The sequence below is a fragment of the Prionailurus viverrinus genome, unplaced genomic scaffold (assembly GCF_022837055.1).
Source record: "Prionailurus viverrinus isolate Anna unplaced genomic scaffold, UM_Priviv_1.0 scaffold_38, whole genome shotgun sequence".
NCBI classification, from domain to species: Eukaryota; Metazoa; Chordata; class Mammalia; order Carnivora; family Felidae; genus Prionailurus; species Prionailurus viverrinus.
The window spans coordinates 3,509,252-3,534,876 of NW_025927606.1; the positions used below are offsets into that span (position 1 = coordinate 3,509,252).

Sequence of the window (25,625 nt, forward strand, 5' to 3'; positions counted from 1 at the left end):
TCCCGTGGCCCGCGCCTGCCGGAGCAGGGTTTACACCAGGACTGCAGTTCCAGGGCCTGTGGCGAGTAGCGTGGTCTACACCACAGCGGCCACGCTCGGGCTCTCCGCTTCCTGGGGCACCTCAGGGTCCTCGCTCTGCCCGCAACGGCACATCCCGCCTCCCACGGATGCGAGCGGCTGTCGGACCCGTTCGCATCTCTTCCCCAGGTTTGCCGGTTGACAGATGCTGAGATGGTCAGGTCCTGTCCGGGTTGAGGGGCCGACAGCTCTGCACCCACGTGCCAAGTCCAGGCAAGAGGTGGGTACAGGGCCGCTCGTGAGAAGGAGGTGTGCTGTTGGCTCAGGCGGGCCCAAAGGGAAGGGAGGGCCGCGGTCCCTCGGCCACGTCTGCCCTGGGCGTCAGCGTGGCTCGAGCGGGTGTGCTGTCCGTGTATGGGCACATGAGGGTCCGGCCCACCCCTCACTCCACCAGTGAGAAACCCGATGTCCCCAGTGTTCTAGAACATTCTGCCTATCCTACTACGTGTGGGTGTCTGTTTAGGGGGCTGCCTGCGCCGGGCGGCCTTCTCGGAGCGGTGAGTCGGCGATACACAAGAGATAGGCCAGAGTCTACCCCATGCCATCCCTGGGGGCAGATCCCTTCCAAAGCTGGGTCCCAGTGCAGCCCTCGGGACCGGTGACCGGCCCCTGCTGGAATCCAGTTCCAGCCTCGGAGGGAGGACAGGCAAACGGCCGATGCTACGTGGCTGACAAGACATTAACTGGTCCAATCCTTCCAACAGCCTGTGAGGTCGTTCTGTCATTTAATAATCATAGTGAAAACCTAAAACGTGTCACTCCTCCCATTGTATAGATGGGGCAGCAGAGGCACAGAGAGGTTCAGTAACCGCCCAAAGCACACAGCTAAGCAGGCCGGAGTGGGGGTTATGACCCAGTCCGTGCAGCTCCACACAGGCCCCTGCCTGAGCTCACACAGCTGCCCGGGCCCAGCCTCGTCCTACCGATACCCCAAGCCTCCCCGGTTTGGCAAGCAGGGAGGGGAAACCTCGCAGGGTGCCCCAGTCAAGCAGAAGCTGGGGAGGGGTTGGGTACAACCCTCGGGTCTGAAGTCCGCTGTGTGCCCACCTCCCGGCCATGGGCCGTGGGCATGGCCCTCTGCCGGATGTGGCCCCAACATTTCCCCTCAGAGATGGAGGGGCGCTCGCCTCTGCTTCGAAGCGTGGGCATGCGGACTCGGCCCTTCTGCAGGTCTCTCCCTGCCTGCCTCCTCTTCCAGATGGGCCACCAGGCTGACCTGTGTGTTGGCTGGCGGTCTCCTGAGCCACTGGGGGCCAAGGCCCCATTTCTCAGGACCCACCCTGCACGCTGTCCGGGAGACTTGCACGCCCAGACCTTGGTCTGGGGTGCAGGTCTCCAGACCTTCTGGAATGTACATTTCCTTTCCACACCCAGCAGCCATCATGAGGTCTGGGCTGTTTCCCTGGGGCCTTCTAACTGATTTGAGCAATAAATTGCATCTAATAGCAGTGAAGTCATTTGGGGGCAGGGACTCCCCACAGCACGTGGGGCAGCACTGGGCCCATGGAAGCAGCAGAGGGTCCTGACACGGGGAGGCCGGCTTGCCAACCCTGAGCCTGTCTCCGCCCCCATTGGCTCTCCCAGGGGCAAAGGGAAGCAGGGCGTCCCCAAGGCCTGTCCTTCCAGGCTGGGAGACCCCTGGCCAGCCGCCCTGGGTGGTCCGGACGCGGGGGCCTTGCCCACTTGGGGGGAGGAGCCCCACCTCCACCGGGGGGTGCGGACCGAGGGGCGCAGAGTGCAGGAGGGGCTCCCCCATCCGCAGGAAGTATTTCCGCCCCGTCTGAGTCCCACGGGGAACTCGGGCAGCGGGTGTGGACCTGGGAGAAGGCTGACGCCGGGGGTCAGTGAGCACTCACCGTGCCCGCCCCGGGCTCCGCGTCCACCCCCGGCACCAGCCCCCGGGGCGGGACTGCTGGGCCGTTTCCCAGGACACAGAGAGGGCAGGAGCCTGGACCCCGGGCACCGCACGGCTCCCATCCCTGCTGGCCCCTGGTCCCCCCACCCCAGCCTTGGGAAGGCGCCAGGCGGGCAGATGGGCCCCGTGCTGGCGCAGCCGCGGTGGCAGCTGTGCTGGGGGAGGGGAGAGCCAAGCCGGGCCCTGCCGCCTCCCGGCCTCCCGCGTAAGCGGGAACCTTCTGGATGTTTTGACTCATTCCACCAAATAGTCTCACAGAACCTCGAGGGGATCTGGGGTAGGTTCCTGCTGAGTCAAACAGCCCCGCGGGGATTTTCTGAGGCCTCTGAGGCTGGTGGAGGCCTGGTCTCCCATTGGACGGTAGGGAAACCCCAGGCTTGGGGAGGCTGGGGACAGGCCCTGGCTCCCATCTGCGTCCTCCCGCCCCCACCCCCCCGCCCTGACACACATGGGGAGTCCAGCATCCTTCTGGACTTCGTCTCCTGGGTGCCCTCGGGCTGGGCCCCACGTCACACTGCCCCCACTCTGCGTACTGTGACAGTGTTCACGGGGACTTATTTTGAAGAGCCGAGCCGAGAAGGGCGGGGTAGAAAGACAAGGGTCCCGGCCTCGAAAAGGCCCCCCACCTGCCCCACCCTCCCCGGCAGGGCAGCTCCTCAGGAGGAGGGTCCTGGCACACAGTAGGTGCACCCTGAATGTCTGTTGGACTCACTGTCCCCTTCTGTGAGATGGGAGTGAGCCTGCCATTCTGACAGGCCGCTGGGACGACCACCCGCTAAGGCAGACCTGACACGGGAGGCGGCACCCCAAGCTTCCAGAAGCCACGGACAGCAAGTGTGCCCAGCACGGGCGTGCCCAGCATGCGTCCAGTGGGCGTGTGCTCAGTTTTTGCTGAGCAAAGTCAGCCCATCTCGACAGGACAGACACTGTAAGGTCCCACTTACACGAGGCCCCTAGAGAGTCAGATCCACAGAGACGGTAACAGATGGGGTCCTGGGGCGGGGGGAAGGGGTGTTTCATGGGGACGGAGCTCCAATTGGGAAGATGAGAAAGTTCTGGAAGCGGATGGTGTGATGGCTGCACAGCATGAAGGTACTCAATGCCCCTGACCTGGACGCTGAGAAATAGTTAAGACGGTCAATTTTATGCCCTGTGTATTTTGCCACACTTAAAAAACCTAGTGGGGAGACTGAGGCGGGCAGGATGCGACTCCCCACTTCCTCCTCCCAGCCGCCCGCCCACACGCTAACGGCACAGGGTCAGGTCACGAGCGCAGCGTGAGGCACACGTGTGTGTGACAGGAGCCGGGTCGACCTTCCCCCCTCGGTGGCCACGGCCTGCCCTCCCGGCAGTGCCAGTGTGGAAGGACACGGCCCCCCTCTTCCTAGGCTCTGTGCCCTCGTTGACCCCAACTCTGGCTCCCCTCGGGCTGCAGGTATCGGGAGTGGGGAGGGTGACACGGGGGCCTCTGTGTCCCCTACACTCCACGTACGCAGGCAGGCGCAAGGGGCCGGGAGGGACCCTAAGGAAAGGTCTTCCCAAATGACCTCGTGAACCAGGAGGTCTAATTGGGCGGGAGGCCTTGTGCTGTGAGGATTACCGGGCAGGGGAGGGGTCCAGCTAGCACCTTCAGGGGTCTCAGACCCTTTGAGAATCAGATAAAAAGCCCTGCGAATACATGTTAGTGCGAGTCAGGTCCAGGACTCCACAGCCACCGCCTGACCTGTGCCCTCAACCTCAAAGGCCCCCGACACCGAACAAGCTGTGACCTTGACTTAGAAAGAGGAGCCGTGCCTACGCTGACCAGACCGTGCCAGGTGCTGTGCTGGGTCCCTTGACCGGGTGTTTAACTGCCATGACTGTTGGCATGCTCACAAGGAGCTTTTACGTGGATAGAGAAGAGCCTGAGAGGCCAGGCCACACGGTGTGCGGGGTGAGGACCAGCGTGCGGGCAGTGTGGTGACAGGCGTCCTGGGACAGTCCACACAGATGTGCAGTGACAGGTGTCCTGGGACGGTCTGTTAGATGTGTAGTGACGGGTGGCCTGGGACAGTCCCTGTGGATGGTTGTGACGGGTGTCCTGGGACAGTCTGTTAGATGGTAGTGACAGGTGTCCTGGCACAATCCCTGTAGATGTACAGTGACAGGTGTCTTGGGACAGTCCGTTAGATGCGTAGTGACAGGCATCCTGGGACAGTCCCTATAGATGTGCAGTGACAGGCATCCTGGGACAGTCCCTATAGATGGTTGTGACGGGTGTCCTGGGACAGTCCGTTAGATGCGTAGTGACAGGCATCCTGGGACAGTCCCTATAGATATGTAGTGACAGGTGTCCTGGGACAGCCCATGTAGATGGCAGTGACAGGTGTCTTGGGACAGTCTCTGTAGATGGTCGTGACAGGAGTCCTGGGATAGGCCATTAGATGTGCAGTGACAGGCATCTTGGGACAGTCCCTGTAGATGTGTAGTGACAGGTGTCCTGGGACAGCTCGTTAGATGTGCAGTGACAGGCATCCTGGGACAGTCTATTAGATGTGCAGTGACAGGTGTCCTGGGACAGTCCCTATAGATGGTTGTGACGGGTGTCCTGGGACAGTCCGTTAGATGCATAGTGACAGGCATCCTGGGACAGTCCCTATAGATATGTAGTGACAGGTGTCCTGGGATGGCCCATGTAGATGGCAGTGACAGGTGTCTTGGGACAGTCCATTAGATGTGTAGTGACAAGTGTTCTGGGACAGTCTATTAGATGTGCAGTGACAGGAATCCTGGGACAGTCTCTGTAGATGGTCGTGACAGGAGTCCTGGGATAGGCTGTTAGATGTGTAGTGACAGGCATCCTGGGACAGTCCCTATAGATGGTAGTGACAGGTGTCTTGGGACAGTCCATTAGATGTGCAGTGACAGGAATCCTGGGACAATCTCTGTAGATGGTCGTGACAGGAGTCCTGGGATAGGCCGTTAGATGTGTAGTGACAGGCATCCTGGGACAGTCCCTATAGATATGTAGTGACAGGTGTCCTGGGATAGGCTGTTAGATATGTAGTGACAGGCATCCTGGGACAGTCTATTAGATGTGCAGTGACAGGTGTCCTGGGACAGTCCGTTAGATGCATAGTGACAGGCATCCTGGGACAGTCTCTATAGATATGTAGTCACAGGTGTCCTGGGACAGTCCCTGTAGATGTGTAGTGACAGGTGTCTTGGGACAGCCCATGTAGATGGCAGTGACAGGTGTCTTGGGACGGTCCATTAGATGTGCAGTGACAGGCGTCCTGGGACAGTCTCTGTAGATGGTCGTGACAGGAGTCCCGGGATAGGCTGTTAGATGTGCAGTGACAGGCATCTTGGGACAGTCCCTGTAGATGTGTAGTGACAGGTGTCCTGGGACAGCTCGTTAGATGTGTAGTGACAGGCATCCTGGGACAGTCCCTGTAGATGGTCGTGACAGGAGTCCTGGGATAGGCCGTTAGATGTGTAGTGACAGGCATCCTGGGACAGTCTATTAGATGTGCAGTGACAGGTGTCCTGGGACAGTCCGTTAGATGCATAGTGACAGGCATCCTGGGACAGTCCCTATAGATATGTAGTCACAGGTGTCCTGGGACAGTCCCTGTAGATGTGTAGTGACAGGTGTCTTGGGACAGCCCATGTAGATGGCAGTGACAGGAATCCTGGGACAATCTCTGTAGATGGTCGTGACAGGAGTCCTGGGATAGGCTGTTAGATGTGCAGTGACAGGCGTCCTGGAACAGTCTCTGTAGATGGTCGTGACAGGAGTCCTGGAATAGGCCGTTAGATGTGTAGTGACAGGCATCTTGGGACAGTCCCTGTAGATGTGTAGTGACAGGTGTCCTGGGACAGCTCGTTAGATGTGCAGTGACAGGCATCTTGGGACAGTCCCTGTAGATGTGTAGTGACAGGGTCCTGGGTCACTCCATAAGACGTATACAGTGACAGATATCCTGAAATAGTCCATGCTAGGGATGTAGGGACAAGCGTCCCGGGATAGACATGTAGTTGTATAGTGACGGGCATTTTGGAGAAAGTCCATGTATGTGTAGTGACAGGCATTCAGGGTCACTCTGTTAGATGTGTAGTGACAGGCGTCCTGGAGCTAAAGTCCCATCTCCGAGTCCTCTGTTAGTCCTTTCAGTGGACACTGACTTAGGTCTCTGGCTTGTGGGGCCCTGGGTGGAGCCGGTCTGTTCTCACACCTGCATCTGTGACACACTACACAGCCGTGACTCTCCCCACTGCTGGACACAGAGGCCGGCCCCCGGGCTCCCCATGAGTGCCCCGGAGAATCGGCCCTCTGGACAGCCAGCTCAAAGGTCACACTTCCTTCTGGCCCGGTAGTCACACGCTCACACACACTTTTGTGCACAGTCCTCACGTGCACACTCACACGCACGAGGACTCCCTGGGCAGGGGGACAGTCCGGCCCGGTCCCGGGAGTGAGCTGCTCTCCCGGCTGGACACCACCCACCCGCACGGGGACCTCCCCCCACCTCCCCTTCCTCGTCTGGCAAAGCGAAGGTGGTTGGGAAATGCGCCTGTTTGGGCTTGACTTCCACCAACACACCAGCTGCTGGACAGAAGTGGCCTCTTGGCTGAGGCTGGTCGCTCCAGGCCAGGTGTGCGGGGCGAGGGGCAGCCGGTGTGGCCTCTCCTGGATGCGTACACCATCTGGAGACTGACCAGGACTTGGGGTCACCCCGGATGCCTCCCTTAGCAGTCTGACCCTGATCCCCCCACTCAGTGACCCTGTGTCTGTCCTCCTCACGGCCTCTGTCTCCCCATGTTCTTCCCTGGGCGGCCTTCTCAAAATGCTGATCTGACCAGCCCCGGCCCCGTCCAGCCAGGCTCAGGGGGCTTCCGTGGGCCTCTGTGACTCCAGGGACAAAAGCCAGAGCGCCCTCTGCGTCCACTGTGTCCCAAGGCGCTGCCGTCTGGCTCTACCACTCGGCCACCGTCTCTGCTGCCTGCCCTTCCGCGGGGCTGTCCCCAACCTCACACCGTGCAGCCCCACCCCAGGGCTCATCTGTGTGGTTTGGGAATCCCTGCGCCCCGGGCCCTGTCCTGCCCAACGCAGCGCCATGAGCCGCCCGAGCCAGCTGGGCAGAATTGAAACACCTCGCCCGTAAGACGCGTGCACAACTTCAAAGTCTCTAAAAAAAAAAAAGAAAGCTCTCAGCGATTTAAAACACCAATTGCAGAGCGAAAAGACAACATTTTGGAGACATTAGCTTAAACAACACGTGTCGCTAAAGGTGCTGGTGTCCTTTTCTAACGCGGCCACGATCTAAACTCTCACACGTGGCCGCCCTCTGTCTCGGCCACGGGTGCCCTGCTCGCGGGCGCCGGGCACACTTCCGGGCACGCGGGGCTGGTGTGAGCCGGGGCGCCCTGGAAGGAGCTGTCCTCCAGAACGCCTCCTGTAGCACGCGGCCTGGGGCCCCAGGGGCGCCCAGGGAGTGCACCCTCTGACTCAGATCGCGGGAGCAAGCAAATGAGACCCTAAACCTCCGCGAGGCACCCAGACGGGCCACGTCTTGGCGATAGGGACTCCCTGCGCCCAGTTGGGCGGCGGGCCCGCGGAGAGGGTCTCAGCCAGACCTCCCCACCCCCGCCCCGAGCCGCCACAAGAGGGCGCACTTCCCGTACAAAAGGAGGGAGCCTGAGGCCACCGCGGGGCCAGGAGGTGTGTGACACAGGGCCTCGCAGGCTCCGGCGGGGCGTGACCGGTCACACCAGACGGCCGCCCCTGGGCGACGGCCCCCCTGCTCCCTGCCTGCGGACCAGAGCCTGCCGGGGCCCCTGCGAGGTGTGAGCGGCACAACCCAGCCGGTTGCTTCCACCCGGGGCTCAGAGGGACACGTTCTCCCAGACAGCAGAAGGGCCACCTGCCGACCTGCGGCCTCACCGGCCCGGGACGCAGCCAAACCCTGCCCTGGGGTGGCCAGTGCCCGTTCCGACCGCTCAGATGCAGGGGTGTGACGGGAAAGGGCTGTGGAGGGCGGCAGGGGCGGCCAAGGGAAGTGGGGGCTGCGGAGCCCCGAGGCCTGGCGAAGGACTCCTCGCCTCCGGCTGTCTGGGGGGCCTGGTGTGGCAGAAACACAGGGGCTCCAGGGGCAGGTGACCTGGGTTCCTGAGCTGGAATCCCACCTCCGCCACCAAGGCCCAGCTTCAGTGTCCCCGCCACGAAGCAGGCACGGGGCCTCGGCTGTGCTGCAGGACACGGATGCAGGGCGGGTGAGCCCCTGCACAGGGCTGGCTGGGCAGGAGGGACACCAGGGTCCTCCCTCCGCAGGGCCACCTGATTCCCACAGTCGCCAGAGGGCGCCGGGATGGTGCTGGGTACTCCCCAAAGGCGGGGGCGCGACAGCCATGTCCACAAGCAGCGATCAGCAAGGACAGCCCACGTGCCAGATACACCTCAGCACAATCGGAAGGGGGAGGAGCCCGCGTGACTGCATTTTGCATGTGCAACTGGAGACACAGAGAGGGTGAGACGGCTGGTGTCGTCACACAGCCACTGGGAGGGGAGCGGTGGGACTCAGAGAAGTCAGCCTGCTGCCTGTCCCTCCCCGCTGCCTCAGCAGATGGGGCAGGGCCTCCCCGAGCTGGGTGGGGGCCTAAGGCCTCCTCTGCTCCGGAAAACGGCCGCTTGCTGCTGCTGGGGAGAAGGGCCCACGACAGCTGGAGGACTTTCCTTCCCAGGCTTGGCTTCGCCCAGGCTTTCCCGGCTGCTCCCGGGTCAGGAGTGACCAGCAGGGACTTCCCCGTGGGTCCCGTTCAGGGCCTCGGGCTCACAAAGAGCCCCCCTCGCCGCCCCCACCCCCACGTCTCCTGCCCTGCCCCTGCCGAAGGCTTTCCTCTGTCCCAGCAAACAGATGACGACCCGAACCTCCTCCTGCCACACCCAGCAGGCTCCCAGCCTCAGGGGCACCCCAGACTCCCGGCCGCGGACGGCCACCCCGCGAGCGAACTGTGATGGGAGGTGTGGGGTGGGGGGGGACGCGGCGGCTGAGAACGTGCGGGTCAACGGCAGAGCCAGGAGAGGCGTCTTCCTTATTACGGCCAAACCAAATGCAGATCTTTGTTTTCCTTCCCAGTGACATCTGGCTCCCCGTGAGGCCCCAGGAATTACAAAAAGCAGAAGTCTTAACTTCTGTTTTATTGCTGCAGGAAACTGCTGCAGACAGCGCGGGGTGGGAAGCGTCTTCGCGGCCCGTCGCAGGCGGAGGCTCAGCCGTTTGCGCCCGGGGCCCCGGGTCCCGGGTCGGGCTGGGCGCTCAGAAGTGGGAACGAGGAAGCAGCTATTTATCACTTTTACATCATGAGTCTCCACCCCGCGGGCCAGGCCTCTGCCTGGGTCTTTCCACTGAGACTACGAAGGCCGTTTCCAGTCCAGGAACTTGTCTCCAGACGGCCCAGCCCCCGCTCGCAGCCCTGCTCTTGGCTAACGGCGGCCCTCGGAGGCACTCAGGGGCCGGGTCGCCTCCTGCAGCCCCGCCGCCCTCTCCCAGCCCCGCATCCCAGCCCTGGAACCTCGGAGGTAATCAGAAGTGTGGGGTCAAGATCCCGGGTCAAGATCTGGAGGTGCGGTTCGCCGGCTCGAACGGGACAAAGGACAGCCCGGCAGCCGGTTCCTTGGAGCACGGTGCTCGCCCGGTGTGGCTGCGATCCCAGAGACCCACTGCCCCGAAAAGGAGCCTCAGGCCCATGAGCCCCGGCCCTCCAGGGTGCACCCTGGTGCACATCCGCCAGTCATGAGTTTCCAGCCTCCTCCTGCCCCCCCCCCCCGGACACGTCAGAATCTGTGGGGACTCTGAGTAAGCCACACACCCGTGGTCTCCCACCCCCGTCCCTCCGGGAGGCCACACTGTGCATAGACAGTGATGGGGCCTGACGCGACACGCGGGACTCTGCAAAAGCTCGGGGGGCCTGTCCGCCCTCCGGCCACAGGAGCAGCACCGGGCACCTGCCTGCCTCCAGCGAACCTCTCTGGGCCTCGGGGTCCCCGCCTGGAAGATGGGACAGCAGTCACCTTCAGGGTTGTCGGGAGACTACATGAGAGGAAGCCCAGCCCAGCACAGCCTGCGTGCCGGACGCGTGAGCTCTGGTCGTTACCCTTTCGTCCCTGTGGGCACGACACGACCCACAGAGCGTGTGAGCTGCGCGTGGTAAACACTTTCTGGGGCCAGTTCTATCCGGTCGTGTGCCATCAGGGCAGGGCCACCCTCCTGACACTCACAGCTCACAGGGGCCAGAACCCTCCGCCCCCAGGCCTGAGAGGTGACACTAGTTACACAACAATGCTATGTTTGCGCACCCTCCTACAGTAGCAGACAAGGTCCTATCCTCCCACGGGGTGGGGGAGGACGAGGGCGCCGGCCTTGGCCTCCAAGACCCAGACCCGGCAGAGGTGCTCTCCCCCTGCCCTAGGGAGTCTCTGACTCCAGGAGGCGCCACCCCTCACATCAGTCACAGCTGTGCCCCAGGTGCCTGAGGCCGTGTCAGGTGGGGGTCTGACTTCTGGGACACTGACCGCTCCCTGCAGGACGGGGAGCACGGGCACGGGGAGGCCAGCTCACGGAGGGGGCAGCGCTGGGGAGCCTCTGGCCGCTGGGGACTCCCTGTGGGGAAGGGGCGGGGCCGACAGGCAGGCTTGGGCTCCCCTCTGAGCTGGACAAGGAGGGGCCAGCGCCTCTCTGGGCGGCAGTGAACTCAAGTCCCGCCACCCTCGCCGGTTGTGCCCCTGCCTCTGGCAGGGAGTGTGAGTGCTCGGGCTGCTGCTGGTGGGGGGCAGATATGCTCGCAGGTAAGAGCCGGGCAGTGGGCAGGACGGCGCTGCCCCACAGAAACGCCAGTTCCCTCCTGGAAAGCGGCACTAATTAAGCGACTACTGCATGCCGGCTCTCCGCCACGTCTCAGGGACACGGGTCGCGGTGCCTCTTCCACATCTCGCACTGTGAACACACGTGTACGCGCACATCTGTCCAGTGACTCAGAAAGGAACGGAGGCCCACTGGTGCCAGGGAGGCTGCAGTGAATCAGACGACCCCAACCTCAACCCCCTGACAGTGCAGCCGGGGTGGGGAAGGCCCGCCCGTGCCAGTTCCAGAAGGTGGCAGGGAAAGGCCTCGCCCAGACCCCACCCTCGGCCGGAGCAGCCGGCCTCCGGGGTGGCGGCCCCGCTGGCTTGGATCTTGCGGATTAGTGGCTCAGCCTGCCGGCGGCTTCAGATCCTTGCGTAGGAAGGAAAATTAATTTCTTCCAGTCATGCAGAACTGAAAATATGTGCAGCCAAACTCAGAGATTTCCTGGAGGTGGTAACTCAATTACGCGCATAACCTGGTGACCAAGGAGGTGCTCCGGGACCCGAAAGGGGTTGTGGGTGGCCCAGGGGAGCCCCGGAGTGTCCTGGAGGGAGACGTCCAGCCGAAACCTCCTGGCTCGCCAGCCCTGGCTGGGCTTGTGAACAGACAGTTGCCAGCCACGTGACCGTCCCTTCCCCCCAATCGCTAGTAGATGGAGGCACCTCCAGAGAGAGACGGATTCCACCGGAAAATCGGTCCTAACGTGATGTTCTCCCAGCCTGCGTCTGTCAAGCTCTCGGGGAGCCGGCAACACCACATCTGCTCCAGTAATCCTTCGTTTCTTCCTCCCTCGTTCCCTCTCAGCCCACAGGAGGGGCCCGGCAACACGGTCCCGGACAGCGGGGTCCCAGCACGGGCTTGTGGGTGGCAAAGAACAGAACCCCCTGCCCTCCTGGGCTCCCCGTCCAGAGGACAGAGCAGGGTGAGGGCGGGGCAAATCTGTGTCACCGCGCTGGCTCTCTAAGAACGTGCCCAGAAGGCGTGGACCGGCCTTCCTGCCCCTGCCAGGAGTGGCCTCTGGTCCTCTCGGCCCGGCCTGCCCCCCACCTTGGGGCTCCAGCCGCAGGAAGTTTCTCCAGCCTTGCAGCGACTTGCGAGAGCAAAGCCAGGATGCAACATCAGCCCTGGCGTCCGCAGCCCCCGAGCTCCGCGGGCCGCCTGGGAACCTCCTGTTTCTGGGTCCGGGAGAGGAAACACACGCCCAGTTAGACATAATGAGGCGGCATCCTGGCCCCAGGGCCGGAGAGGAGTGCGCCCCGCACGGGACTATGGGGTCTCCTCTGCTCTCAAAGGAAGTATTTTTCCCCCTAGTCTCCGGAACAGGCCTGCAGTCAGCCAGCCAAGGTCCAGATGGTGGGGAATACGGGGGTTTTCGGAGGGAGGGGTCCCCACACTTGCAGGGATCTGCTCACTCCTCTGTGGCGCCCCCCCCCCCCCCCACGCAGTTCCCAGGGGCAGGAAGGAGGGACAGCCTGGGGCTGTGTGTTCAGAGCCCAGCAGCTCAGAGTGTGGCTTGCCACCAGCCCGGCTGCCTTCCGCTCCTTGTGAGCCCGTCTAGGGCTGAATTTCCAGCCATCTGTCCCTCCACGTCGGCTCACACCTCCCTCGGAGCCGTTCCCACAGCCTGGCTCCAGGCCTGCCCAACACGCAGATGGACGGTTCCCAACGGGTGTGAATAATCACTGCCACAGGGCTGCGCCCCAGGCACCGCGGGCTGTTGGGACCCCAGGGAGGGTCGTTTAAGCCCCTGTCCCCACACACGGGGAGTGGGGACAGCCCCCCACCCCCCAGTCTCCGGGCCGACTTCACCGCAACACCAATTAACCGCGGACACCGCTGACCGGCCGCCCCTTGCCTGGTGGGCAGGGCCAGGGACTATAACGAGACGACGGCGGCGGCGGCGGGAGGCACAGAGGGAGCTCTGCCCCCCACCCCCATCTCTCTTAGGGCCGCTCTCTGCGTCCCCTCCCAGTCCCCTGTCCCCTGGACCCGGGCCTTTTGTCAGGAAGCCTGGGTGCCAGACGGGGAGCCTGCGGGACACCCCACCTTCCGCACGCAGTTCCCACGTTAGGTTTGACCACACCCCCGGCAGGTCAAGCTCGGCTCCAGGGGTGGGCTGGAGGGACCAAAGTGGGTGGGCACTGACTGGGCTGGCCCCACCCCGCCGCGGGCTCCAACTTTCCAAAGTGGGGAGGGGGCGCCCGGGGGCGGCCCGCACGCTCCGCGTGGCTGCTAGGAGACCCCCCACCCCCCCGGCCAGACGGCAGCCCGCGGGCGGAGTCGGGGCGGCGGCGGCGGCGGCGGCGGCGGCGCGCGGGACGCACCGGGCACTTACGGTCCGGAGGTCCGGCGGCTGGGAGGCTCCCGAAGCGGCTTCTCCTCGGAACTCGGTCCCCGCCTCCGTAACTTGGTCCCCGCCACCCCCCGCGCGCTGTCCTCAGGCGCGCGGCGGGGCCGCCGGGGCGCGCGGGGCGGCCGCCTGGGCCATGCCCGGGCTCGGCTCCCGCCGCTCGCTGCCCCCGCCCGGCCGCCCCGCGCGGGAACAAAGCGCGCACGCCGCCCCCGGGCGGTCTCCGGCCTCCGCGGCCGCGCGGGTGCAGCCGCCGCGCCTTCCACTCGCGGCGCCGGGCTCTCTGCCGCGCGCTCGGCCGAGCGTCTCACGGGGCCCCGCGGCCCCCGCCCCGCGCGCTCCGCCCCCGCCTCCTGCCCCCCGCCGCCGCCGCCGCCGCCGCCGCCGCGCCACCTGCCTCCCGCCCCGCGCCCATCGCTCTCGGCTCCGCCCCGGGGGGCTCGGTGCGGGGCCGGCGCGGGAGAGGGGCTCCGCCCGCCGCCGCTCCGGGCAGACAGCCGCCCCCGCCGTCCCCGCCGCGGAGCCCCGGGCGCGCCCTGCCAACTCGGCCGGCGGCACGGCTGCGAGGATGAGCGGGGTGTGTATACGGGGGCGCGGGGTGGCGGGGTGGCGGGGTGCGGGGCCGTGGCGGGAGGGGGGGCGGAGTGCCGTGGAGGGGGGTGCGCGCTTCCCTGCAGGGGAAGGGGTGGTGCCCGGTGAGTGTGCGGAAGCGCGGGGTGCCTCGGGGGGCAGCAGCGTGGGTGTCGTGCAGGGAGCGCGGAGGGCCGTGCGTGGCGGGCCCCTCGCCTGCGCCCACCCTCGCCGGCTCCGCAGGCCGCGCCCTGGGCGGGCGGGTGGGGCCTGGAGCCCCGCGCGCGCCGCCGCCGCCGCCGCCGCCGCCGCACACCCACCTCGCAGCAGTCGGCGACCGCCGGCCTCGTAGTTTTAGGAGACGCGCGTCTGGCGTCCGGGGCGGGAGGCGAGTAGCAGGCGCCCCTCCTCCGGGCGCCGCGCCCCCCGCCCGCCCGGCCGCGTGGGGCGGGAAGGGGCCCGGGGCCGCTTCCGCGCTCGGCCGGCAGGGGGCGCCCTTTCCCCGCCGCGCGCCCCGGGCCCCTTGCGCCCGCTCCCCGCATTAACCCGGGCAAAAATGCAGGGGGCGCGGGGTCCCCAGCTCCCCGGCCGCTCGGCCCGCGACATTTGCATGTACTTTCCATTTATTTGCATATCATTCTTTTAATGTCTGCAGAAATGCCCCAAACCGGAGACCCGGCTCCCCCCCCCCCCCGCCCCCCGCACCCACCTTTCTCCTCCCCGACCGCAGCCCTGGCCCTGGCTCCCTACCCCCACCCATGTTGCCTCTTGCCTTAAAGCGCTTTGTGGCGTATTGGATGCCTTTGCCGGGTTAGAACGTTACAGTAAATCCGTGCCTTTTTCTTCCCTTCCTCCCCCAGCCCACACATGCTTCGTTTCTCAGACAGGAGCTGGGGTCCCAGGGTCACGGCCTTGCCCGCAGAGGGCCCAGAACTTCGGGAGAGCAGCGCCCTGATTTGCATCTTATTTGGCATCAATCTGCACGCGAAGGTCCAAGGCCCCTAATTCCCAAGTATAAAAATGCAGCCATGTGCCAAAAAATATCCCTCTCCTCCGTGCGTCTGCTCCACCGGCCTGTTTCTCCCCAGCCCGTGACCTCTCCTTGACCGAGCCCTGCCCCTGGAGCTGAGCTAGGCAGAGGAAGCCCCTGGACACACAGCTGTGCCCAGGGGTCCAGTCAGCTGGGTCACCCTTGACCTCCTGGGCCTCTGCAGCAGCCACAGGGGGTGCGGAAAACGGTTTAATTACAACAGGGATGTGTGGTATCTGTTTCCCTTGTTTCCAGAATGTGCTTACGTGTGGGCTCAGCCCAGTCCCGTGGAGGAGCAGAGGTCCTGAGCCCAGAAGAACAGAAGAACAGAGCCCAGAAGAACAGAGCCCGTGTCACAGAAGAACACGGGTCTGAAAGCACCAGGCCTGCGGTGTAAGGCCACAGGTTTCAGGCACCAGTCGTTATCAATAGCAGTCTCTTTACTCCATGGACCCTGAGATAGCAGTGACTTAAAGGTGCACTGGTATTTTATGTGTCCCTGAGAAAGCAGGACAGCTCCCGGGTTTAGTCCTAAGATGCCTCGAGGCTTCAGAGAGAGTAACACCCAAAAAAGGGAGCAAGATGGGGTGACCGGGCAGCAGACGCCCAGAAGCCAGCTCGGGGCGTCCTCAGCCGTACAGGGAGGCCAGTGCCGCCCCCGACAACGGTGCGTTCACACCGAGCGTCAGCAGAACCGGACCCAGCCTGGGCCCGGGGTGCTGCAAGTGGGACCCCTAGGAACGGGGCTACCTGTAGCAAAGGCATCTGAGACACGACGGATCCCTGACCCCAAGCAAGAAGCCGTGCTCTTCTGAGACCCAGCTCTAGGCCCTGGAGACTGTCCCAAAGGCCCTGCTGCTGGCCTGAGCAAACGGGCTGGAGGGAGGGAAGGAGCTTCGGAGATGGCGCTTCTGCCCCGGGGGGACTGACCATGTCAGATGGGGGCCACGTGGTGGCCATGGTGAGTCACGACAGCCGCTGTGGACCCCGAGTGGGGCCTGCTAGGGACACACACTGGGCTGAGTTCCATCTTGGCCTTTCCCCAGTTAATTCTCATCCCTCTGCCAGGCAGGTGTACTGGACCTCTGTTTTACAGGTGGGGGGACCGGGGCTCTGACAGGCTGCCTGACTCGTCCACAGCCACACGGGCCCACACTGCCTCTCACCCAGCGGGTCTCCCTGCTGCTTCCCATGGACTGGTCGCTCACATTGGAAATGGCCGGGGCACAATTCTGGGCACCGTGAGGGGACACTGAAGGCAGAGAATCCCATCCCTCCCCAAAAGACGCATGCGGTCTGGCCAGCAAGGCCCGACTCCCCCCAGGAGACAGGATCAAGGGCAAGGCAGGCGCCACCCCGGAAGCCCTGGGTCGAGGGGCGCAGAGCAGGAGGGCCAGGAGCAGGGAGACGAGTGGGGATCGGGGCCCCCCTGCAAGGCCTGCAGCGAGCCAGCATCTGCAGAGGAAGCAGCCCCGCGCCCCCCTTCCTCAGGGCACAATCGCCTCTGCCTCCCTCCACCAGCGTCCTGTTCCCAGCACTCGCCCACAGGGAGCGCCCTCTGCCCGAGGGCTCACAGCACTAGTGCTGGGACCAGCACCCAGACTTTCTTTTTAAAAGTTTTTTAAGGTTTGTTTATTTTTTGAGAGAGAGAGACAGACAGAGTGTGAGCAGGGGAGGGGCAGAGAGAGGGGGAGACACAGAATCGGAAGCAGGCTCCAGGCTCCGAGCTGTCGGCACAGAGCCCGATGAGGGGCTCGAACCCACGAACTGCGAGATCGTGACCTGAGCTGAAGTCAGACTCTCACCTGACTGAGCCACCCAGGCGCCCCAGCACCCAGAATTTCTGACTTGCAGTTGAGTGCTGTCTTTGCGGCCTTGCCCTCTCTGCTCCTGGGAAAACAGCCCCATCATGTCCAGTCCTCTCCAATAGCTACTGCTTTTTTTTTCTTTTTATTTTAATAAAAATTTTTTTCAATGTTTATTTATTTTTTGGGACAGAGAGAGACAGAGCATGAACGGGGGAGGGGCAGAGAGAGAGGGAGACACAGAATCGGAAACAGGCTCCAGGCTCTGAGCCATCAGCCCGGAGCCCGACGTGGGGCTCGAACTCACGGACCGTGAGATCGTGACCTGAGCTGAAGTCGGACGCTTAACCGACTGCGCCACCAGGCGCCCCTCCAATGGCTACTTCTAATGTGTCTATGCTTGATATTCCCCCCCCCCCCGCAAAAAAAAAGAGCCCTGAAGGGCAGCACCCACATGTGATCACTCCCAACCCCACAGTTTCCGGCTCAGGGTTTTGACAAAGATACAACTTATAAGTACAGCTGACCCTTGAACAACGTGGGGCTTAGGGTCGCCAGCCCCTGGTACAGTCACAAATCTGCGCATAGCTTTCCAAACACTTGGCTAAGAGTGCATTGGCTTAAAAAAAAATTTTTTTTTTTTATGTTTATTCATCTCCTGAGAGAGGGAGAGGGAGACACAGAACCCGAAGCAGGCTCCAGGCTCCGAGCTGTCGGCACAGAGCCTGACGCGGGGCTCGAACCCACGAGCCGTGAGATCGTTGACCTGAGCTGAAGTCAGACAGTTAACCGACTGAGCCCCCCAGGTGACCCGCTAATAGCGTACTGTTGACCAGAAGCCTTAGCAACAATATGAACAGTCGGCTCACACATATTCTGTGTTATGTGTGTTATATGCTGCATTCTTGCAGTGAAGTCAGCTGGAGAGAAGAAAATGTTCTTAAAATCAAAAGAGAAAATACATTCATAGCACCGTATTGTGTTTACCACAAAACATCTGTGTATGAGCAGACCCGCTCCTTTCAAACCCGTGTGTTTCAAGGGTCCGCTGCACTTGCCAGAGGCAACGCCTGAACTGGGTTCTTTACTCTGGTTTCTCTACCCCGACCCCCGATAGGAGCTGCCATACGGAGCCCCGTCCGGGTGCCCCGAGCTTCACCGCCAGGTCCTGCCCTCACCACCGGCCTGGGAGGCGGGGCTTGCCACCGGTCTCGCTGGCCTGAGGGGGACCCCTGGGGTCCGGAGAGCTTGGGTTCTTGAACGTCTTAGGCAGAGCCGGGTCCCGCCGGGTCAGCCGGGCCCGGAGTCCGGGCCGTCAGCCACCGCAGGCCCACCGGTCTTTAAAAACAATTCCGAGCAACTCTGGACCACCTCAAACGTGCTTCTGTTATATCTGAAAACTGAACGGAAATTTAAGTAGCTGCCGAGAAGATAAAATCTGACACACCATAAGTGTGGATTTTTTACAAAAAAAAAGGGGGGCAGATGAGTTAGATATCATTTGATAGCCACCATTTGATTTGATAGCCACCATTATCCATTTAAAATACGCAAGTCAACTCTACTTTAGCACCTGAATTTTCACACAACTCCCAAGCTGAAACAAAGAACTTTAAAAACAAACAAACATATTTTTTAAAACAATCAATACACCCAACTTGGGGCTCAAACTCACAACCTCGACATCAACCCTGACCGAGCCAGCCGGGCACCGCGACACCGAGAACTCTCAAATACGACACCGAAAGCACAATCCGTGAGAGAAAGATTGGGTGAGCAGGACTTCGCTGAAATGAGAAACTTCCACTCTGGGAAAGACACCCTCGAGAGGGTGAGAAGCCGAGCCACCGACCGGGAGAGAGTGTTTGCAAAGACACATCTGATGAAGGACTGGCATCCAACACGGACAAAGAGCTTACAGTTCAGCGAGAAGACCAACAACCCAGTTGAAAAATGGGCGAAATACCTGAACAGCCACGTCCCCAAAGAAGGTATACAGATGACGCAGACGCATGGGGACAGGGGGTCCACGCGACACGTCACCAGGGAAACAGAGCCATCACCACCTACCTGTTAGAAGCGCTGAGATGGAGAACGGGGCCGACGAGGGCCGGTGGCAGGGGCCCCGGGTGCCGGCGGGAAGGCGGGGCAGCACGCGCACTGCGGAAGGCGGTCTGGCAGTTTCCTACGAAACGAAACATGTTCTTACCGCACGATCCCGTGTTCATGCTTCTCCCTATTTACCCGAACGTCTTACACCCACACGAAAACCCGCACGTCGATGCTTAGAGCAGCTCCGTTCACGGGTGTCCGCACTTGGAAGAAATGAAATCGTCCTTCGATGATGAAGGCACAGATCGTGCGGTCCGACTGGACAACGGGGTGTCACTCAGCGACCGAAAAGGGCCGTTTAGACCTGGAGGAACTTTAAATGCACATCACTAAGTGGAAGAAGCCGTCTGCAAAGGCCCCGTGCGGTAGGATTGCAACATGTGGCACCTGGAAAAGGAGAGCTATGGAGACAGTGAAGCCTTCGGTGGTTGTCGGGGTTGGGGCAGGGGGCGGGCAGAACACAGAGGATTCTGGGGGCAGTGAAACTGCTCTGTGTGATGCTGTGAGAGTGGGTATGTGTCACTGTACCTTTGTCCCAACCACCGAATGTCCATCACCAAGAGGGGACACAGATGTAAACTGTGGGCTTTGGTTACTATTAATGTAGTGACGGGCACCTGCGTGGCTCAGTTGGTTGAGTGCCTGACCATGTTTTGGCTCAGGTCGTGATCTCGAAGTTCGTGGAATCAAGCCCCGCGTCGGGCTCTGTGCTGGCAGCGTGAGCCTGCTTGGGGTCCTCTCTCTCTCTCTCTCTCTCTCTCTCTCTCTTTCAAAATAAAGAAATAAACTCAAGAAAAACTATTGATGTATCGATGTCAGCTCAGTAATTTCACATCAGCGGGAGATGTTAATCACGGGGGAGCGGCTGTGGAGACGTGGTGTTTGGGAGCGTCTGTTCTGTGCTCAGCTTTTCTGCACACCTGACACTCCCCCTCAAAATAAATCGTGTTAACTTAAAAAGAAAAAGGCCAGCAGGCTAAAGAAAAGAACCGTCAGTGACTCTTCGAACATCTCCTATGATAAAGGGCACGCACAGCGCGAGGCGTATGCAACGGCCCCTCTTTGCCCCTGGATTTTCACACAGCTCCCTTCTCTCCTGGTTTGTTTACGTCCATCCCACCCACCAGAATTCTATCCTAATGTATTTTCAGTTTGAAAGCTTTTATTTGCCTATCACGCACAACAACGTAAACGGAATATCGGGACTTAAACGCTTTCTGCCGCTAAAGGTCGTCTGTCTTCTCCGTCGGGCTGCCGTCGTGATCACCGGCAGTAAAAACGGTGTGAACTCAGTATACATCCGGAGAGTTAGTGTAAAAAGGACGTTTCGGTTGGAAATACAGGTATTGAAAAGAGGGACGAGGCAGAGTTTCGAGTGGTTTCTGTATTATTGCCAGAAGGCGGGACTAGACGCGGACCCGTTCCTGTCACGGGATCTCCCGTGAATCACGCCAATGAGTAGGTCGGGATGAAAGGCCTCTGTGCTCCCGAGATATCGCTGTGGCCTCTTCAGACAGTCCGGTGCCCGAACCACATGCCGATCGGTCACAGAATGACTTAGCTGACCAGTCCGCGGGCCCTCTGCAATCTTGTTGCGAGATCGGAAACTGCCAGAATGGCAAAAAGCTGTGTTTTCTGCAAGCAAGGAGGTGCAGGCAGGTGGGGCATCAGGGCTGGGCCCAGGCAGGGAGCCGTGAGCCTTTTTTGGGAAGTGAGGGCACAGGCACCATTCCAGGGAAGCTGGGGACGGGTTGGCGCTGGGCGTGAGCGGGTGGCCTGCTGCCCGGCCGCCAGCCGTGGCCGGCACGGACACCAGGAAGCTTCCCGCCCCCAGGACTGTCTCTTGGCCTCGTCCCCTGCCCCACACTCGAGGCCAGCCCGACTCCCACCAGGGATGGCCCCTCTCGCCAGGGGAAGCCCCACCCAGAGCCCCAGGCGGAGACGCAGCGGGAAGGCAGAGGGGTGGGCTGTGGGGTCATCCTGCCCACCCGGCATCAGGGCTGCAGCACCAGGCTAGGCCGGGCCCACCCGCACCAGCGGGCCGGAAAGGAGGCTGCGGCAGCGGCTCAGGCATCAGAGGCGCCCTCCTCCTGTGAAACGCTTTCCCTGGGGTCTCCATGGGGAACCCTGCTGCCTGGGCCTCCACCGCTCTCGCCCTCACCTTACTCCCAAGCGCGACCCCCACGGGGGTCCGGGATCCTTGCCTCCCTGCGGCAGCCCCTCAGCCACTGCCCCCCAGCCCCCTGCATCTGCAGGTGCACAGAGCCTCACCCTCGTGGCTGATCGGCTCCAGCACCACGTGTGACCCGTCCCCGACCGAGACGTGTGGGGAGAGTCTCCCACGTGCGGGACCCTGCCCCCTCCCCGCCCTGGCCCTGCCACTGCCCGTGGCCACCGCCTGAGGACGGCGCTGGTGTGGGGGTCACATGAACAGAGGAGGGGGCCGCTCGGGACATCGCTGAGCTGCCCGGCCGTCCCCGAAACCCACCCTACTTCCAAGCTTGCCATTTCAATAATAAGTTTCCTTATGGTTCAGGCTGGTTTTCGCCAAAATGTCTGTTTCTTGCAACCAAAAGCTATTGGCCTTCCTGTCCAGAGGGCCCTCACAGCCGTCCGGGGGCCACGGTGGCCCATCGATCATCCCCGACTTCACTGCACGTAGGAAGCACCCCGGGCGGCTGTGTGGCAAACGCCCAGGCGCAAATTTTAAGGCGGCACCAAAAACTCAGTATTCGAGATAAACCACATTTTAACCCAACATTTAAAAATGTTGGAATCGGTGCCCAAAAAACCCATGGGGAGCAAGACACGGAAACTTTACATGAAGACGGGATTCCCAACGCTGACTTCTCCCCCCTGAGACGGCCGGAAGACCCCGCGTGATGCAAGCCTCGGCGCCCTGCCCTCCATGTGGGTCTCGGTGGTTTAAGGGAAGGAGGGGAAGTTGGGAAGGAGGGACCCCAGGCGTGTCACCAGCCATTCACAGGCAGTTTCCCCTTCTGTGCTCAGACCAGCCTTGCAGGTTCTGGGAGGGGAAATGCCTCGTCTAGGGGCAGGGCCAAACCAGAGGCGGCTTCCTCGGATCCCCCGGAGGAGGACACAGAGGAGGCCAGCGGATGGCCGGCAGGTGCTGCCGGGAGGTCCCGGGCAGGGAAGGGAAGGAACGGACAGACACAGCCTGTCCACTCAGGGCCGCTGATGCTCTGTCCTCTGGGCGTCCCGGGGGACCCGCAGGAGCGCCCTCAGAGCCGTCCTGCCAGGAGACCGGGGACTGGAGCGTTTGCACGGGACGCCCCGTCCCTTCTGGTGAGGGCCGCTCAGGGACGGTCACTCTCCATCTGCATCCCCCCCTGCGGCAGCCGAGGGGGAGCCCTAGGCAGGGGTGTCGGGGGCTGGTGGCCCAGAGCCAGACGGCGTGCCCAGAAGAGGGGCAGGTGACGGGTGCGGTTGGGGTGCGGCGTGGCTGGTCCTGGCTGACCCGGCTCCCATCCCCCGCCCCGGGGACTCCCCCGACCCGGCCCGGGCACCTCGGAGGCCCGAGTCCTGGCAGACTCCTCCGGGCGATCCCATTGTTTCATTCCAGCTCGGCTGTTTCCATCTGTGTTGAAGCTTTAGTTGGGAACTCGGAATGGCGGTCACGTTGAGAGAACCGTGACGTCAAGTTCTCCCAGGAGAATCATTAATTATCGTGTGAGCGGAGCCAGGCAGCTAAAATCCCAGTTCCAGGTGGGGCCTAAGCGCAGTGTCCACCTGCGGCCGGACCGCGGGGTCCCCGAGGCCACCTGCCAGCTCCCGCGCCTTCAGGTGCACCACAGGCACTTTCCCAACTGCCTCTCGTTCAACCTTGTCCCCCCCCGCCCCGCCTTGTGGCAGGTTGGACGGGGAGACTGGGGCCGGGGACCCCGAGCGCTCGTGTGGAGTGGCCGTGAGCAGGGTGGGGGGCGGCTCTGCCCCTTGTCGCCGCGCTGCCGGCCCTCGCCTCCCACTTCTGCCCTGTTAGCTGCCCAGTCACACCCTGCCACCCCCCGTCTGCCAGCCTGTCCACACCTCGGTTGACGGTCACAAGAAAGGAGGCCGCGGGAGGGTGGCCCGTCTCCCCTCCAGACTGCGGGCGGGAACCAAGACTGAGCCGCCTGTGGCGGAGGCGGCTGTCCGAGGGGCCAGGCTCTGCTGGGGACCTGCCGGAAGGCTCCGCGGCCTGGCGGTCACCCCGCGTGCACAGGGCCACGGTGCCACACGCACGGCCGGCCCCAAGGCGATTCTCGCCGGGACGAGACACCTCGTCTGCAGCCCTTGGTTCTCTGGGATTCCCGTCCCTGCTGTCCTGAGGGACTGCGGACGAAGTCAGAGAAGGACGGTTTTCAGAGACTCGCACCCGCCTAAGGAGGCCCCCAAACCATGAGGCTGTGGGACAAATCTGGAACATTTGCCCATCCGCTGTGCTTAGATCAAGTCTGTGGGATTCGAGCCCCACTCGACAAGGGAGCGGGGTGGTGACCCGTGCACTCTTGCTCGTCAGATGAAGAGCCAGGAGGGTGGACGGGGTGCCCAGGAAGGGTGTTCGGGGCTGCCGGAGGCTGGCTGGGACCCCACTTGCCGCTTCCCTAATTTTCTGGTTTTCCTGTCTCTGGAAGGTGGGAACAATAATGAGCCAGCGTGGCGCAAAGACGGGTCCTGAGTTCTCTCTCGTCTTTGTTCAATTTCAGATGAGGATCGGGCCGAGCAGTAGAAACATCCTGCCGGAAAATCGGCCGCGGCATAGGAGTCCTAGGGAAAGCCGGTGGGACAAGGTGGCATTTAAATCCCGGGAGAGCCATGCACTCGTCGGGAGATGGTGTCAGGCCAACTCTCCCTCCCATTTTGGGAAAAAATTGTATGTATTCCTCAGTCCGTCTTGAAAAGACACTCCACTGGTGTTAAGGAATAAGATGTGAAAAACAAAACGGGGAAAGTATCAGAAAAGAATACAAGTCTCTGTATAGTATGTGTTTATGATGAAGGAAACCCAGAAAAAAACCCAGACGGCCATCAATAGCTGTGCACCGACGAGGCCATACGTAACCACAAGTTAAGGAGGAGTCTGGGAGAGGATGTTCGCAACACGTGTAACAAAGGACTAACAGCCCTACATACAGAATAAAAATGGGCGAAGCGTGTGAATAGGTACATCCCACAGCAAGAAATACAAGAGACAGTAAACTCCTTCACCCTTTGCGTTTTCCTCCAAAACTCCCCCTGAGAACCAGGGCTGCGTGCAGCCACCTGCTGGCCCTCCGTGGCCTCTGCACTGGTGGCCTGCTCCGTCCCCTGGCTGCGCCTCAGAGGCCTGCTCAGGGACTCGGGGACACCCAAGCCCTGCTCGTGCCCGGGGCATGCCCATCTGTGCTCTTCTCCTCCCAGGGTGGGGCCGCCTGTGTGGTGGCCGCTGTGCCCCCGCCCAGGGCGCCCACTGCCTCGGCAGGGATCTGTGAGGCGACTGTTCCACGTTAGCCTTCACGCGGCTCTCGCCTCCGCCGGCTCTCACTGCGCCTCTTCACCTCCTTTCCTCTCATCCTCATCTGCATATTTTTGTTTTGTTTTTATTTTTGTTTTTTTGTTTATTTTTTATTTGAGAGAGAGCGAGAGCAGGGGAGGGGCAGAGAGGAAGAGAGAGAATCCCAAGCAGGCTCTGTGTTGTCAGCTCGAACCCACGAACCGTAAGATCATGACCTGAGCCACAGTCAAGAGCTGGACGCTTAACCAACGGAACCAGCCAGGGGCCCCTAGTTTTGCTTTTTTAAATGAGAAAAAAAGAGTTGCTTTTACAAGGCACCTGCAGTACATAACGGGCTCCTCGGCCCCTGCTCGGGCCCCAGGTCTGCCCAGAACACCGCTCACCCCCAGCCCTCCACGCTTGGCCCAGAACGAGGGCGTGCGACCCAAGCCGGACCAGTCACAATCTTTCCCTGGAATTTTTCTGACCCGGAACAGAGAAGGAGGAGCTTTTCCTCTGCTCTGCGGTGTCCTAAGCAACATGGCCTGACCCGGCACGTTCCCCGTCCTGCCCGAGCTCTCCAGCAAGGTTTCTGTCACCGGCCACTGCGGCACCCTGGCTGACGCACACCGTCACCCCACGGCTCCCGAGGGGAGGTGGGTTTGTGGCCCCCCCTACGGCCCAGCAGCCCCTTTTCTCCCCCCGCCCAGGCAGCTCGGCGGGGGGGGGCTGAGCTCTGTGAGCCACAAGAACAGACTGGAGGTGCCAGGGCGGGCAGGCCCAGGTGTCAGCCCGAGAGGGACGCGGCCCCAGGACGGACGGTCTCCAAGCCCACATGAATCCCCTGCTCCGATAACAGGCCGTTATTATCACCGGACGCTTCCCTGCAAGGCGCCAGGACGGCTTTCTGCAAGACGAATCTGGTCCTGTCACTCCCGCCTGAGATAAAGGCCCCTCCCATACTGTCGCTCTGGAGCTGTGGCCCATCACGCTGCCTCCACCTGAGGCAAAGGTGCCTCCACCTGGAACATTCTGCCGGCGAGCTCCACCTGGCCTCCCTGTCCTGCCCTCCTGGAGTCTGGGGGAGGCCTCCCTCTCACCCCCATGACAGCCCAAGTGCAGCTGCTCACGGCTTCTCCCAGGAGCCGGGGGACCTCTTGGCACCCCCGCTGTGCCCCCAAATTATCCAGAACCCACATTCAGGGCTCCGTCAAGATGGTTTCACTGTGTTTGCTGTTGAGAGAGCAGCTGACGGAATCGACGGTCATCCTCGCCCACAAAGGAACACCCACTTCTTCTCCGTTTGTCCATTAAGTATCCCCCGAAGCGACCCCGAGCCTCCAGGGGCACTAACAGAGGACAAGGCACCAGGGCAGGGAGGGTGTGTCTGGGGGTGGGGTCACCCTT

General features: G+C 62.1%; 1 protein-coding gene across 7 annotated transcripts in view; it reads right to left on the minus strand.

The window, feature by feature from the left end:
• The window catches only part of CBFA2T3 (CBFA2/RUNX1 partner transcriptional co-repressor 3), an 84,819-nt gene that overhangs the window by 38,467 nt on the left and 20,727 nt on the right, over positions 1-25,625 (minus strand). For 2 of the 7 annotated variants that reach the window (XM_047846106.1, XM_047846103.1), the window contains exon 2: positions 18,704-18,818. The exons of 2 other annotated variants lie outside the window; for them this stretch is intronic. The gene's annotated coding sequence lies outside the window, so the exon portion shown is untranslated. Of the gene's footprint in view, positions 1-13,202; positions 13,501-14,118; positions 14,256-18,703; positions 18,819-25,625 lie in introns of those variants that run through there. 3 more of the 7 variants (XM_047846104.1, XM_047846107.1, XM_047846105.1) reach the window with 3 other exon arrangements.